Raw genomic sequence first — 16973 nt, 5'->3', positions numbered from 1 at the left:
AGCACAGTAGAGGGGAAGTAAAACTGCAGGGTTTTTATAATGCACTCAAAATTAAGAGATTATCAACTTAAAAACACATATATGTACATCCTCCTTAGTAATCGCCAACCAAAAATCTATAATAGATATGCACACATAAAAAGAGAGAAAGGACTCCAAACACTAAAGATAGTCACTACATCTTTAGGGAAGGAAGACAGTCAAAGAAGAAGAAAGGTACAAAAAAGAACTATAAAAACAAGAAAATGGACAAGATGGTAGTAAGTATATAATTAATAATTACTTTAAACTTAATTACCTAATAATTTAATTTAATTACCTTTAAAATAATTACCTAATATTTTAAATGTAAATGGACTAAATGCTCCCATCAAAAGACAGAGTGTCTAAATGAATGCAAAAGCAAGACCCATATGTATGCTGCCTATAAGAGACTCACTTCATATCTCAAGATACACACACACACAGAGACTGAGAGTGTGGGAACAGGTATCCATGCAAATGTAAACAAAAAGAAAGCTGGTGTGGCAATACTTATATCAGACAAAATAGACTTTAAAACAAAGACTGGGCAGGAGACCAAGAAAGACATTACATATTGACAAAAGGTTCAACTCAACAAGAAGATATAATCATTTTGAGTATATACGCATCCAACACAGGAGCACCTAAGTATATTTTTAAAAATCTCAAAAAAAGGAGAAACTGACAGCAGCCTAATAACACCCACTCACATCAATGGAAATGTCATCCAGACAGAAAGTCAGTAAGGAAACACTGGTCTCAAATGACACTTTAAACCAGATGCGCTTGGTAAATGAACGAAGGAATCACATCCAGTAGCCGCAGCATACATTCTTCTCAAGTTCACATGGAACATTCTCCAGGATAGATCACAAACTAGGCCAGAAAACAAGTTTCAGTAAATTTAAGAGGATGGAAATCGTATCAAGCATCATTTCCAACCAAAACAGTAAGAAACTTGAAATTAACTACAAGGAAAAAATTGCATAAAACAAAAATAGATGAAGGCTAAACAGTATGCTACTAAACAACCAACAGATTGCTGGAAAAAATCAAGAAGGAAATTTAAAAATATCTGGAGACAAATGAAAATGTAAACACAATGACCCAAAATCTGTAAGACACAGAAAAAAACAGTTCTAAAAGAGACTTACAGCTCTACAAGCCTACCTCAGGAAACAAGAAAAATCTCAAATAAATGACTCAACCTCACACCTAAAGGAACTAGAAAGAAGAACAAGGAACAACCAAAACCCAAGATTAGTAAAAAGGAAAGAAATAATAAAGATCAGAACATAAATAAATAAAATGGAATCTTTAAGAAAGATCAGTAAAACTAAGAGCTGGTTTTTTGAAAAGATAAACTGATAAACCTTTAGCTAGACTCATCAAGAAAAAAGAGGACCCAAGTAAATAAGAACAGAAATTAAAGAGAGTAAGTTGCAAATGAGATCCCAGAAATAAAAAGAATCATAAGAGATTACTATGAACAAATATACATCCATAAAGCAAATACTCTAGAAGAAATGGGCAAATTCCTAGAAATGTGTGATCTCCCAAGACTGAATCAGGAAGAAATAGAAAATATGAACTGACCAGTTACGAGTAATAAAGCTGAATCAGTCATTTTAAAACTCCCAACAAATAAAAGCCCAGGAAGAGACAACTTCACAGGTGAGTTCTGTCGGACATCTTTAAAAGAGTTAACATCTATCTATTCTGTTCAAACTATTCCATAAAACTGAAGAGGATGGAACACTTCCAAACTCATTCTACAAAGCTTGAATACCCTGATACTGTAACAAGATCAAGACACCAAAAAAGAAAAAAAAAAGAAAAAAGAAAATTGCAGGCCAATATTGCTGATGAACATGCATGCCAAATTTCTCAACAAAGTGTTAGCAACAGCAATATGAATTCAACAGCACATTAAAAGGAGTATGCATGATGATTAAGTCAGATTTGTCCAGAAATGCAAGGATGATTCAATATCCACTAACCAATCAATGTGATACACCATGTTAACAAATTGAAGAATAAAAATCATATGATCATATCAAAAGATGCATGAAATGTTTTTGACCCATTTCAACATCCATTTATGATTAAAACTCCTAACAAAGTGGACAGATTGCCAGTTTCTTATAAAGTCAGACAAATAGTTACCATGTGACCAAGCAGTGCCAGTCCTGTTCGCTTACACATGGGTATTACAATCATATGTTCGCACAAAGATCTGTCTGCACTCAAATGTTCAGAGCAGTGTCCTCCCCTGGTGGCCAATCAGGTTTTTCTTTAATCATTATGAACTCATTGATTTAAACATATTTAATGCACCTCAGATCACTGCAGTTAATATCTGCATTATTCTTAGTGAAGTTCAAATTTTGCATGTTTAGCCAGTGGTGGCCTCATCTCTTTGACTTATGAGTCTTTTTCTAATGTCTTTTTTTATTGGGTTGACTTATTTAGTGTGATAAAATAAACATAAAATTTACTACTTTATGATTTTTCATTGAAATGTAACTGCTTTACAGTGTTGTGTTAGTTTCAAGTGTACTGCAAAGTGATTCAGTTTTATATATATGTCATTTTTCAGATTCTTCTCCCTTATAGGTTATTCAAAATACTGAGTATGGTTCTCTGTGCTATACAGTAGGTCCTTGTTGGATTTTGGCCATTTTAAGTGTACAGTTCAGCAGCATTAAGTACACTGACGTTGTACAATCTCATCACCATCCACATCCAAAACTTTTCCATCATCTTTTCCAAACAGGAATTCTGTCCTTGTTAAATACTGATGCCTCATTCCCTTCTCCCCCACCCCCACACCCATCATTCTACTTTCTCTATAAATTTGCTTGTCTGCATACCTCACTGATGCTGAAACTGAAACTCTAATACTTTGGACACCTGATGCGAAGAACTGATTCATTGGAAAAGACCCTGATGCTGGGAAGATTGAAGGCAGGAGTAGAAGGGGATGAAAGAGGATGAGATGGTTGGATGGCATCACTGACTCAATGGACATAGGTTTGAGCAAGTTCCTGGGGTTGGTGAAGGACAGGGAAGCCTGGCATGCTGCAGTCCATGAGGTCACAAAGAGTCAGACACGACTGAGCGACTCAACTGAACTGATACCTCACTTTGCCAACAAAGGTCCATCTAGTCAAAGCTATGGTTTTTCTGGTAGCCATGTATGGATGTGAGAGGTGGACTATAAAGAAAGCTGAGCACCAAAAAATTGATGCTTTTGAACTGTGGTGTTGGAGAAGACTCTTGAAAGTCCCTTGGACTGCAAGGAGATCAAATGAGTCAGTCCTAGAGGAAATTAGTGCTGAATATTCATTGGAAGGACTGACACTGAAGCTGAAGCTCCAATAATTTGGCCTCCTGATGTGAAGAACTGACTCATTAGAAAAGACCCTGATGCTGGTGAAGATTGAAGGTGGGAGGAGAAGGGGATGACAGAGGATGAGATGGTTGGGTGGAATCACTAACTCAATGGACATGAGTTTGAGCAAGCTCCAGGAGTTGGTGATGGACAGGGAAGCCTGGTGCACTGTAGTCCATGGGGTCCCAAAGAGTCAGACACGACTGAGCGACTGAGCTGAACTGACATACCTCACATACATGGGATTATACTACATTTGTCTTTTTGTGACTGCCTTGTTTCACTTAGCATGTTATCCACAAGGTTCATCTATGAGGCAGCATGTGTCAGAATTTACTTCCTTTTCATGGGTCGAATATTATTCTGTTGTGTGGAGAGATCACACATTGTTTACCCTTTCTTGGGCAGCCTCTGTGGGTGGAACTTGCCTGGTGCACAGAAGGTGCCTAGCAAATATTTTTGAGTGAAAGAATGACCAGGGTCAGGGTACTGGCTCTGTCACTTCCTTTGTGTCCCCTTGTTTACACACCTGCTTGTCTCTCCCATGTGACCCTGAGCCCCATGAAGGTGGGGACTAGTCTAATCTATTGTTTCTCAACTATATAATGTTGTGCCTGGCAACAGTGGGTGCTGGTGAGTGAGCGGACAGGGATGTAATGGTTACAAATGGGAGTTGATGAGGCAAAGGGTTTGGAAAAGCTGAAATGATTGTGCTAGGACAGAAGTGGGCTTGACTTTTGGGAAGGGAGAGTCCGGTTAGCTGAGGAGGCTCGCACGCATGCAAGGGTATTTCAGCACCAGGGACAGCTCCTAGCACCGCACCATCCAGGACTCTCCCATCCGCCTCACCCACGGGTGGACGCCCTGGGCCCCAGATGGCTGAGAGGGAAGGCCCTTCCTGGGGGTCCATATGTCATGGTTTACTGGGGGTTCTGGATGTATCAGTGGCACACCCTTTCCTGGGAGGATGAGGAAGGGCAGTGCAGAGGAGGGCAGTAAGGACATGTTCCTCACCTGATGACCAAGGATGGGTCAGCAGGACCAGACTCTCTCCTCCAGGCAGGGGCTCTTCCACCAGGAGAACAGCAGTCTGGGGGCAGGACCCTAACCTGATCTTAGGAAGTCACATCATCATATCTGTGGAGCCAGAGCTTCGCTGGTAGATCTGGGAAATAGGTGCCCTCACACCCTCTCAACCTACGGTGCGTGTATGCACGCTGAGTCGCTTCGGTCATGTCCAATTCTTTGTGACCCCAAGGACTGTAGCCCTCCAGGTTCCTCTCTCCGCTTGCCTTCAGTCATGTCCAATTCTTTGTGACCCCATGGACTGTAGCCCTCCAGGCTCCTCTCTCTGTCCATGGGATTCTCCAGGCAAGGATACTGGAGTGGGTTACCATGCCCTCCTCCAGGGAATCTTTGCGACACAGGAACTGGACCCATATCTCCTGCATCTCCTGCATTGCAGTCAGTTACTTTACCCACTGAGTCACCCGGGAAGCCCCAGCTTAGGGAGCAGGGGCCTTGTTTTCTTTCTTCTGACAACCCACTTCTAGAGGCAAACCAAAACCGAAGATGGGGGCCTTGACCCTTGACTCTGAGATGGTCGCCAGGGGAAACAAACCTGTTTGGGGTGGGAAAAGAGAAGACTAAATTAAAACAGGCTTGAGCAAGGGGGGAGATGGGATCAGGTCTCATCTCTCACCAGCTCCGAGACCTCAGGATTGCTCAGTTACAAAAGGGCACAGTTGCACCCATGAGGGAGATGCGAGCTGGTGGGCTCCATGCTTCATGCTCATGGAGCCCACACTTTGGGGAGGACCCGGCAGAGAGGGCAGCCTCTGCCCTTCCTTGACCTCCACGCTGGTGGCAGGACCCTCTCTGAGTGTCAGTGGGCAGAGGAGGTTGTGGCCTGGGCTGTGTTCCCTTCCTCGTCCCCTGACAGTCACACTGCACCTCTCTTCCAGAAAAGCTTCTAAATTTAGGCAAACATCTTTTCCTCTGATGAGAAAGCCGATGCCGGTAAGCAGACTAGCTCAGAGCAGGGCGGGAACTGCCCAGGTAGGAGCGGAATGGGGAACGTCACCCTCAGATCAATCTCTGACAAGTTGTTCCTGGAACCGTGCTTTAACACAAGGTCACCACCTCCCTCTCCTCTGCGAGTGTCGGCCACAGGCAGGGCGCATGTCTCTGCCCCTCCCCGCACAGGAAGCGCCCCTTCTTTTTTTTTTATTTTGAATTGGGGTATAGTTGACTGTCTATAAAACCATCCTCAAGAAAAAGAAACACAGAAAGGCAAAATGGTTGTCTGAGGAGATCTTATGAATAGCTGAGAAAAGAAGAGAAGCTAAAGGCAAAGGAGAAAAGGGAACATATATCCATTTGAATGCAGAGTTCCAAAGAATAGCAAGGAGAGATAAGAAAGCCTTCCTCAGTGATCAGTGCAAAGAATTAGAGGAAAACAATAGATTGGATAAGACTAGAGATCTCTTAAGAAAATTAGCGACACCAAGGGAACATTTCACGCAAAGATGGGCACAATAAAGGACAGAAATGGTATGGACCTAACAGAAGCAGAAGATATTAAGAAGAGGTGGCAAGAACACAAAGAAGAACTATCCAAAAAAGATTTTCATGACCCAGATAATCACAATGGTGTGATCAGTCACCTAGAGCCAGACATCCTGAAAAGCAAAGCCAAGCGGGCCTCAGGAAGCATCACTATGAACAAAGCTAGTGGAGGTGATGGAATTCCAGTTGAGCTTTTTCAAATCGTGAAAGATGATGCTATGAGAGTGCTGCACTCAATGTGCCAGCAAATTTGGAAAACTCAGCAGTGGCCCCAGGGCTGGAAAAGGTCAGTTTTCATTCCAGTCCCAAAGAAAGTCAATGCCAAAGAATATTCAAACTACTGCACAATTGCACTCATCTCACACGCTAGTAAAGTAATGCTCAAAATTCTCCAAGCCAGGCTTCAGCAATACGTGAACCGTGAACTTCCAGATGTTCAAGCTGGATTTAGAAAAGGCAGAGGAAGCAGAGATCAAATTGCCAACACCCATTGGATCATCGAAAAAACAAGAGAGTTCCAGAAAAGCATCTACTTTTGCTTTATTGACTATGCCAAAGCCTTTGACTGTGTGGATAAAAATACACTGTGGAAAATTCTTAAAGAGATGGGAATACCAGACCATCTTACCTGCCTCTTGAGATATCTGTGTGCAGGTCAAGAAGAAGCAGTTAGAACTGGACATGGACTAACCAACTGGTTCCAAATCAGGAAAGGAGTACATCAAGGCTGTATATTGTCACCCTGTTTATTTAACTTATATGCAGAGTACATCATGCAAAATGCCAGGCTGGATGAAGCACAAGCTAGAATCAAGATTGCCTGGAGAAATGTCAATAACCTCAGATACGCAGATGACACCACCCTTATGGTGTCATGGATGTGATGGACTTGAGTTTGAGTAGGCTCTGGGAGTTAGTGATGGACAACGAGGCCTGTTGTGCTGCAGTCCATGGGGTCACAAAGAGTTGGACATGACTGAGTGACTAAACTGAACTGAACTTATGGCAGAAAACGAAGAACTAAAGAGCCTCTTGTTGAAAGTGAAAGAGGAGAGTCAAAAAGTTGGCTTAAATCTCAACATTCAGAAAACTAAGATCATGGCATCTGGTCCCATCACTTCATGGCAAATAGATGGGGAAACAATGGAAACGGTGACAGACGTTATTTTTCTGGGCTCCAAAATCACTGCAGATGGTGACTGCAGCCATGAATTTAAAAGACGCTTGCTCCTTGGAAGAAAAGCTATGACAAACCTAGACAGTGTATTCAAAAGCAGAGACATTGCTTTGCCCACAAAGGTCCTTATAGTCAAAACTATGGTTTTTCCAGTAGTCATGTATGGATGTGAGAGTTGGACTATAACGAAGGCTGAGTGCTGAGGAATTGATGCTTTTGAACTGTGGTGTTGGAGAAGACTCTTGAGAGTTCCTTGGACTGCAAGGAGATCCAACCAGTCCATCCTAAAGGAGATCAGTCCTGAGTGTCCGTTGGAAGGACTGATACTGAAGCTAAAGCTCCAATACTTTATCTACATGATGCGATTAGAAAAGACCCTGATGCTGGGAAAGATTGAAGGTGGGAGGAGAAGGGGACGACAGAGGATGAGACGGTTGGATGGTGTCACCGACTCGATGCACATGAGTTTGAGCAAGCTCCAGGAGATAGTGAAGGACAGAGGGGCCTGGCGTGCTGCAGTCCATGGGGTCCCAAAGAGTCAGACACAGCTGAGTGACTGAACAGCAAGAATAGTTGATTAACAAACAATGCTGTGACAGTTTCCGGTGAACAGCGAAGGGACTCAGCCATACATATACCTGCATCCAGTCTCCCCCAAACCTCCCTCCCATCCAGGCTGCCACATAATTGAGCAGAGTTCCATGTGCTGCACAATAAGTCCTTCTTGGTCACCCGTTCTGAACATAGCAGTGTGCACATGGCCATCCCAAACTCTCTAACCACCTCTTCCCCCCACAACCATAAGTTCATTTTCTAAGTCTTGAGTCTCTTTCTGTTTTGTAAGCAAGTTCATCTGTATTATTTCTTTTAAGATTCCACATATAAGGGATGTCATATGATACTTTTCCTACCCTGCCTGACTTACTTCACTCAGTATGACACTCTGTAGGTTCGTCCATATAGCTGCAAATGGCATGATTTCATTCTTTCTAATGGTTGAGTAATATTTCATTGCATCTATGTACCACATCTTTTATCTATTCCTCTGTCGATGGGGTTCTCAAGGCAAGAATACTGAAGATATGAAGGGGACAACAGAGGATGAGATGGTTGGATGGCATCACTGACTCAATGGACATGAGTTTGAGTAGACTCTGGGAGTTGGTGACGGACAGGGAGGCCTGGCGTGCTGCAGTCCGTGGGGCAAACAGTCAGACACGACTGAGCGACTAAACTGACTGTCGATGGACATTTAGGTGGCTTCTGTGTCTTGGCTACTGTAAACAGTGCTGCCATGAACACTGGGGTGTGTGTATCTTTTTGGACCATGTTTTTCTCTGGATATATGCCCACGAGTGGGATTGCAGCATCATATGATGGCTCTACTTGTACTTTTTAAAGCAACCTCCATACCGTTCTCTGTAATGGCTGCACCAACTTACACTCTCATCAGCAGTGTAGGAGGGTTCCAGGAAGGGCCCCTTCTTTCTGAAGATCTGGTAGCAAAGTTGAGTTTGGTCCCCAGACATCAGAGACAGAGGCGTCTCTGCCTCTTAACACTCTGTCTAGGTTTGTCACAGCTTTTCTTCCAAGGAGCGGGCGTCTTTTAATTTCATGGCTGCAGTCACTGTCCGCAGTGATTTTGGAGCCCTGAACCATTAGGGAAGCCCCCAGTCACAGCCCAGCCATTCTAGTCTTCTCTGTACTGGTCTCCCCACTTTACTACTGCCCCCTAGAGATTGTTCTTGAACCACCGGGTAGCATGATCCTTTTTCCCACCTCATTTCTCCTCTCCAAAGCCCCCAGAGATTCCTCTACTCACTCAGAGTAAAAGCCAAGGCCTTCTCAATGCCTTCAGTGGTAACTCTATCTGGCCGTTGTAACTTCTCCATCACTTACTCTGGACCAACCAGCCTCACCTCCTCACTGCTCCTGGAGCAGCCAGACAGAGCACACCCCAGGGCCTTTGCACCATCTGCCCTCCCCATTCAGAGCTCTCTTCTCCAGACAGCTGCCCAGCACATTCCCTCAAGTCTGTGCACAGTAAAGCCTACCCTGGCCACGGTGCTCAAAGTCCTAACCCCAAGCTCCACCCCACTCCCCTTAGCCCTTAGCCAAAGATTTCTACTCTGCTGGGAACATGTAAAACCTTCTGTGATTCTACTGAAGCCATGAAATTAAAAGATGCTTACTCCTTGGAAGGAAAGTTATGACCAACCTAGATAGCATATTCAAAAGCAGAGACAGTTCTTTGCCAACAAAGGTCCGTCTAGTCAAGGCTATGGTTTTTCCTGTGGTCATGTATGGATGTGAGAGTTGGACTGTGAAGAAGGCTGAGTACTGAAGAATTGATGCTTTTGAACTGTGGTGTTAGAGAAGACTCTTGAGAGTCCCTTGGACTGCAAGGAGATCCAACCAGTCCATTCTGAAGGAGATCAGCCCTGGGATTTCTTTGGAAGGAATGATGCTAAAGCTGAAACTCTAGTACTTTGGCCACCTCATGCGAAGAGTTGACTCATTGGAAAAGACTCTGATGCTGGGAGGGATTGGGGGCAGGAGGAGAAGGGGCTGACAGAGGATGAGATGGCTGGATGGCATCACTGACTCGATGGACGTGAGTCTCAGTGAACTCCAGGAGTTAGTGATGGACAGGGAGGCCTGGCGTGCTGCGATTCATGGGGTTGCAAAGAGTCGGATATGACTGAGCGACTGAACTGAACTGAACTGAACTGAAGCCACTCTCCCCAGGGAATTTTGCTCAAGTTGTCTTTCACAGACGAGTACCTGGCACCTACAAGGTAATAGAACCTGGGTGCTCTGAGGTCTGCAGATTGTGTAGAGAGGAGGCTGCAAAGGGGTCTGAGAAGAGGCCATGGGGATGTATGTGGAAGTGAGGTGGGGGCTCCTCCTGCCCCACGTCAGACCACGCAGGCCCCCAGCAGCTGTTCTCCCCTGGTTCTCAGGATATGCATGTCTTTCTGATGAACAGGGGCTGGGAGTTCTCTGAAACTGGTGCTAAACTTGGGCACGTGTCTGAATGACCTGGGGAGGGGGTGTGTGTTAGTCACTCAACCTTGTCCAAGTCTTTGACCCCATGGACTATAGCCCACCAGGCTCCTCTGTTCGTGGAATTCTCCAGGCAAGAACACTGGAGTGGGTTGCATTTCCTTCTCCAGGGGAGAAGGGATTGAACCGGGTCTCCTGTATTGCAGGGAGATTCTTTATCATTTGAGCCACCATCAGGAAGAGGGGGAGGGGGGACTTGTTAATACAGGCTGCTGGGTCCCATCACCCCAGTTTTTGATGCCGAAGGGCTGGGGTGGCACTGAGAAGTTGCATCTCTAACTCCTTCTGATTGACCTCTTTCTTTGGCTGTGTGCACGTGGGGTCTTCATTGCTGGGCGGGGACCCTCTAGCGCGGAACTCTGGCTCGGTGTTGCTGCTCTGCCACTCTGTGTGTGATCTCAGCTCCCCAACCAGGGACCGCAAGGTGGATTCTTAACCGCTGGGCCACTGGGGAAGTCCCCTTCTGGCTGATTCTGATAACGTATCTGTAGACAGAGGGTACGTGCATCTTCAGCTGTACTCAGTTCAGTTCAGTTCAGTCGCTCAGTCATGTCCGACTCCTTGTGACCCCATGAATCGCAGCACGCCAGGCCTCCCTGTCCATCACCAACTCCCAGAGTTCACTCAGACTCATGTCCATCGAGTCAGTGGTGCCATCCAGCCATCTCATCCTCTGTCGGCCCCTTCTCCTCCTGCCCCCAATCCCTCCCAGCATCAGAGTCTTTTCCAATGAGTCAACTCTTCACATCAGGTGGCCAAAGTACTAGAGTTTCAGCTTTAGCATCATTCCTTCCAAAGAAATCCCAGGGCTGATCTCCTTCAGAATGGACTGGTTGGATCTCCTTGCAGTCCAAGGGACTCTCAAAAGTCTTCTCCAACACCACAGTTCAAAAGCATCAATTCTTCAGTACTCAGCCTTCTTCACAGTCCAACTCTCACATCCATACATGACCACAGGAAAAACCATAGCCTTGACTAGACGGACCTTTGTTGGCAAAAAAATGTCTCTGCTTTTGAATATGCTATCTAGGTTGGTCATAACTTTCCTTCCAAGGAGTAAGTGTCCTTTAATTTCATGGCTGCAGTCACCATCTGCAGTGATTTTGGACCCCCAAAAAATAAAGTCTGACACTGTTTCCACTGTTTCCCCATCTATTTCCCATGAAGTGATGGGACCAGATGCCATGATCTTCATTTTCTGAAAGTTGAGCTTTAAGCCAACTTTTTCACTCTCCACTTTCACTTTCATCAAGAGGCTTTTGAGTTCCTCTTCACTTTCTGCCATAAGGGTGGTGTCATCTGCATATCTGAGGTTATTGATATTTCTCCTGGCAATCTTGATTCCAGCTTGTGTACTAGGAGTTGCTTTGAAAGTGGTCCTACTGATCTGTATCCCACGAATACAGGATCATAAGTCAAGTGTCCACCTACACACAGGTCTGTGTCTAAACATTCCACTTAACTATTAATATCTATAGACACACCTTTTTTATTGCGCTTCACAGACATGACTTGTTTGTTTGTTTGTTCACAAATTGCAGGTTGGAGACGACCGTGCATTGGACGAGTCTATCAGTGCTGTTTTGCCAAAAGTGACTCCTCACTGCATGTCTCTGTGCCACATTTTGATAAGTCTCACAATATTTCTAACTTCATTATTACTGTACTTGTGATGGGTGATCTGTGACCAGTGATCTTTGCTGCTGCTACTGCAAACGTTAGTACTTGCTGAGGCCTCAATTAGCGGTTAACTTTGTTGTTGATACTCAGTTGCTAAGTTCTGTCTGGCTCTTTGTGACCCCATGGACTGCAGCATGCCAGGCCCCTCTGTCCTTCACTATCTCCTGACGTTTGCTCAAACTCATGTCCACTGAGTCAGTGATGCCATCTAAGCATCTCATCCTCTGTCGCCTCTTCTCCTCCTGCCTTCAATCTTTCCCAGCATCAGGGTCTTTTCTAATGAGTCAGCTGTTTGCTTCAGGTGGCCAAAGTATTAGAGCTTCAGCTTCAGCATCAGTCCTTCCAATGACTATTCAGAACTTATTTCCTTTAGGATGGCCTGGTTGGATCTCCTTGCTGTCCACAGGATTCTCAAGAGTCTTCTCCAGCAGCACAGTTCAAAAGCATCAGTTCTTCAGTGCTCAGACTTCTTGTTGGTCCAACTCTTACATCCATCCATGACTACTGGAAGCACCATAGCTTTGACTATATAGGTCTTGTCAGCAAAGTGATGGGTCTGCTTTTTAGCCCGCTGTCTAGGTTGGTCAAAGTTTTCCTTCCAAGGAGCAAGTGTCTTTTAATTTCACAGCTGCAGTCACCATCTGCAGTGATTTTGGAGCCCAAGAAAATAAAGTTTGTCACTGTTTCCATTGTTTCCCCATCTGTTTGCCAGGAAGTGATGGGACTGGATGCCATGATCTTAGTTTTTTGAACGTTGAGTTTTAAGCCAGCTTTTTCACTATCCTCTTTCCCCTTCATCAAGAGGCTCTTTAGTTCCTCTTCACTTTCTGCCATTAGAGTGGCATCATCTGCACCTCTGAGGTTGTCAATATTTCTTCGGGCAGTCTTGCCTACTTACTCCTTGAACAGAAAGCTTCACTGAGCTTGAACTGCACACTGGGCACCCCATCCAGCAAGGGGACAGACAGAGCCAAGACAGACTCCCAAGTGTGGCCGAGGGTCACCCAGGCTGCAGCTTCCACTTTAATCGGAGGCTGTGGAAGCAGGGAGGTATGATCCGTGGTTACGCCCCCTCAGGAAGACTCAGCAAGCGGGTCGCAGTGGGCGGTCCTTATCTGAACGGCGTGAAGACCTGCCAACCTTCGCCTTGTGTAGCTACTGTGTAGTTAGTCCCTCAGCCGTGTCCGACTGTTTGGGACCCTGTGGACTGTAGCCCACCAGGGTCCTCTGTCCATGGGGATTCTCCAGGCAAGAATACTGGAGTGCGTTGCCATGCCCTCCTCCAGGGGATCTTCCCAACCTTCCCAACCTTCGCCTTAGTTGGTGGCTCAGATGACTCTGGGTCACAACTGTGAAATTTACCAGTACATCCTGGAAATGATTCCCACTGCTTGTAGCGAGGTCTCCCTGTAGGAAAGCGGTGAGTTGCCGTAGGAGTTGATGGAAGACGGGCTGCCGACGCAGTCCACGGCCGTCTGTGCCATTTCAAATTCAAATGGCTGTTTTCAAATTCCAGTCTGGTTCTCGTTAGCCCTCCGAGTGCTTATGGTGATTTACGGACCCTCGTTAAGTGAGGCCATAACTGGATGGGTCTGAAGTCATCACCAACAATTAAGAAGCCGCCATTGATTTCCGCTAACCAGAAAATGGGCAGTTGAAGGCACTTGAGATGGGTCCTCAAGGGGGGTCATCTCCCTCGTCCCCAGGGACCCACACGGACCACTGTAGTGGGCCCACAGCAGACAGCGGTGTGGCAGGAAGGTGGGCAGAGGCAGGCTCAAGGCCAGAGGGATTCAGAGGAATTCAGGTGCACACCAGGAGTGACCTTGAGCACACCCTCGGCCGCCCAGTCCTCCCCTTCCCCACGAAGGCGAGTCCCAGCTCCACCGGCAGTTTTGGGTCACACGCAGTAATGTGTGTGCCTGGAACGTGGCGGTTACCTGATCAGCTGTGGCTCTTGCTATATTTAAACAGGTAATGGCTAGGAACTGGGCACTGGAAAGCAAGCTACAGACACAGGGCTGCAGCTCGACATTACAGGATGGAAATCACGTTACATCGTTATCAGTACACATCCAACCTGCCGCTGGATGAGGCAGCAGAGAGCCAGAGGAACGGGGCTCCTGCTCCTTGGACGAGGCAGCCCCGCTCGGCAGCCTGACAGGGAAGACAAAGCCCCACCGGCCTCCGAGCTGGGCCTTGGGGCCCAGCTCCAGGCTTAGTTAAACTGTTTTTATCTCCCATAAATCCTCGTAAGCTACTTTAAGGCTCATCAGACCCTTCAATTGCCATTTAAGTGTTTTCTCTGCGCTAACTGCTTCTTGTTAAATAGTTTGACGTTTATGCGTCTAGACTTTGGCTGTTTTGATATTGATTTGGTCCAGAATCGTAATGGAGCAGAGAGGCAGCTCTTGTTTCGCTGTCGTTGGCAGCGGCCATATATCTTGGTTAAGTGGATTACGTTTGTGTTTCTCCATGTTGGAACCCAAAGCAAAATGCACGCAGGGTTTGGGAGGGGTCACAGCCTCCCAAATGGCTCCCCAAGTCTTCGGAACAGGGGAGACGGTTCAGCACAGGGACTGGACGTGCAACTCCGGGCGAGGTTTCCTGGCAGGTCCTGGCCCGCTGTCGCTGGGGGTCACAGGTGCCAGAGTCTCAAGTGGGATGATGTGGGCATTCCAAGGGAGGGTGACATTACCCCAGCTTGTTTGCAGCTTCCTGGGCTTGCCGAGCCCCGTCCTACCTCCCCACCTTTGTCTACGCTATTCCCTCGGACATGAGCACCTTTCTTTCTTCCAGCTTGTAAACTCCTATTCATCCCTCAAGACCCCAAGCAGATGCTCCCTTCTCAGCAGGTCCTCTTCGACTTTCCAGTCATGCCTGTGGTCATGTGGCCACCCTTCAGCCTCAGTATTGTTCTTCGAGGTCAGCCAGACCCTCCGTCACTGTGGGTAAGAAAGGGTGTGACCTGCCCAGGCCAGTCAGCAAGTTTGAGGGGCAGCTGGGCTCTCAGGCTCCTGGCCTGACCCCTCTCTCACCATGTTCTCTGCACACCTGCCCCGGCTTACCCCAGGTGTGGCTATTCTCATGATCCAAGCGGCTGCTGCAGACACCACCCGGCGAGCTTGTGGCCAGAGAGTGAATCTCCGATCAATACCCAGGAACCACACGGAGCCACCGGCTGGCGGCCAGGGTGAGTTATGCCTGCAGGAGGTAAGGGAAGCCCCTTCCTCTCTCCCTCCTTCCTCTCTCCCCACTCATGCCCTTCATCCTCTGGCATCTCTTTCAAAACAATTTAAAAACACAGAAAAGTGCCAAGGGAAAAAAAAAAAAAAAACCACCCACGTTCCCAGCTCCCAGAATCCACAAATATTCACCTCTCATCATTTCTATTTAGATTTATGGCCGTAAAGGAAATCAAAGCCACAGATGCATTTTGCCTGTCTCCTGCCCATTCCGCTCCCCTCCTGCCCTTCCTCTAGTGAAGCCATACAGTTCTGGGCCATGGTTTCTCCTGGGGTTCACCTTCTCTTCTACATACATGGCCATGTGGAAATGACAGATGGCACAAGGCTGCCTGTTTAAAAATGTACGTAGACCATTCCAACTTTGTTTCAACTGTGCTGCAGTATTTCATCATATGAGTATATGCTGATGCGATGTGCTTAGTCGCTCCGTCATGTCCGACTGTTTGCACCCCTTTGGACGGTAGCCCCTTAGGGCTCCTCTGTACATGGGGTTCTCCAGGAAAGAGTACTGGAGTGGGTTGCCATGCTGTCCTCCAGTGGATCTTCCCCACCCAGGGATCGAACCCGGGTCTTCTGCATTGCAGGCAGATTCTCTACCACTGAGCCACCAGGGAAGCCCCTCATATGAGTACACCTGCATTTTACTCATCCATTCCACATGATGTGCATGTACGCTATTTCCAGTATTTTTTTTTTTTTTTTGCCATGACCACCAAAGCTGCCCACAGCCAACCGTGTGTGCCTGCCAAGGGCATGTGCACAGCCTCTGAGGGCAGTTCCCGGAAGGAAAGAGGTGGACAGCGACCCTTCTCCCGCCCTTGGGTGCACAAGCCTGACCGATCCTGAACGTCTGCGTGTTCACGAGCTCATTGGACATTCAGGTTTCCTTCCCATTTGTTTACAGCTGTTGTCTGTTTCCACGAGGTTGTCTGCCTCACTGGCTGACAGGAGGGGTGAATACACCCAGGTATCAATCTTCCGTCGTATGCGTCGACCTCAGCTCTCCTCCGTTGCTTGATGCTTATCTTTGTTTCTGGGTCTTTCATCCTGCAGACCATTTAAACTTTGATGTAATCAAATCGATCACTCTTTCCTTTGTGAGTTATTATCTTTGTCTCCTGACTCAGAATTTTCCCTGAGATTCTGAGCTCATCTTATGCATTTTCTGCTAATAGCTTTGTTTTCCACGTTAAGCTTCTATTTCTGTTTAAATTATTTATTTATTGCCATGCTGGGTCTTTGCTGCTGCACCCAGGCTTCTCCCTGTAGTGGCCTCTCTCGTTGCAAACTCTGGGGCGTGCGATTTCAGCAGTTGTGGCCCTCGGGCTTAGTTGCCCTGTGGCGTGCGGGATCTTCCTGGACCGGGGATAGAACCCACGTCCCCTGTATTGGCAGGCGGATTCTTAGCCGCTGGACCACCAGGGAAGTCCCACTTTAAGATTTTAGGCTCATCTAGAAGTTTTATGGAAGGCATGGATCTAATTTTTGCTGAAACAACTTTATGTTTGTAGCATAAAGCTTGCTTTCTCATCATAATGGGTTTTTTAAACAATCTGTTGGACTGCACTTGCTAATTCGTCATTAGGTTTTGTGTGTGTGTGTGCACATCCGGCCCACGCTCACCTCTTCTTGTACAAACCGTCGGCAGATCTGGTGCCAGGGTGTATCCTCTCCTCAAGCGAGGCGGCGGCAGCCATTTTTCTTCTGAGAGTTTGAATGAGGTAGAAATTGCTCGTTGAAGGTGGGTGAAAACTCACCTTTGAAATAGCCGGAGCTTGCTCGGTTAGCTTCATGGTTGTAGGTGTTCTCGTGGACT

The 16973-nt window shown here is 46.6% G+C and overlaps 1 non-coding gene across 1 annotated transcript; it reads right to left on the bottom strand.

Moving 5' to 3' along the window:
* Window positions 1-15700: 15700 nt before the first annotated feature.
* Window positions 15701-15771, bottom strand: TRNAC-GCA (transfer RNA cysteine (anticodon GCA)). The gene has a single exon. It is a non-coding gene; the product is annotated as a tRNA-Cys (tRNA).
* Window positions 15772-16973: the final 1202 nt, after the last annotated feature.

The sequence above is a fragment of the Bos javanicus genome, chromosome 6 (genome assembly GCF_032452875.1).
Source record: "Bos javanicus breed banteng chromosome 6, ARS-OSU_banteng_1.0, whole genome shotgun sequence".
Classification (NCBI taxonomy): Eukaryota; Metazoa; Chordata; class Mammalia; order Artiodactyla; family Bovidae; genus Bos; species Bos javanicus.
Note: the sequence above shows the minus strand (reverse complement) of the source record. Positions and strands in the feature narration are given on the sequence as shown.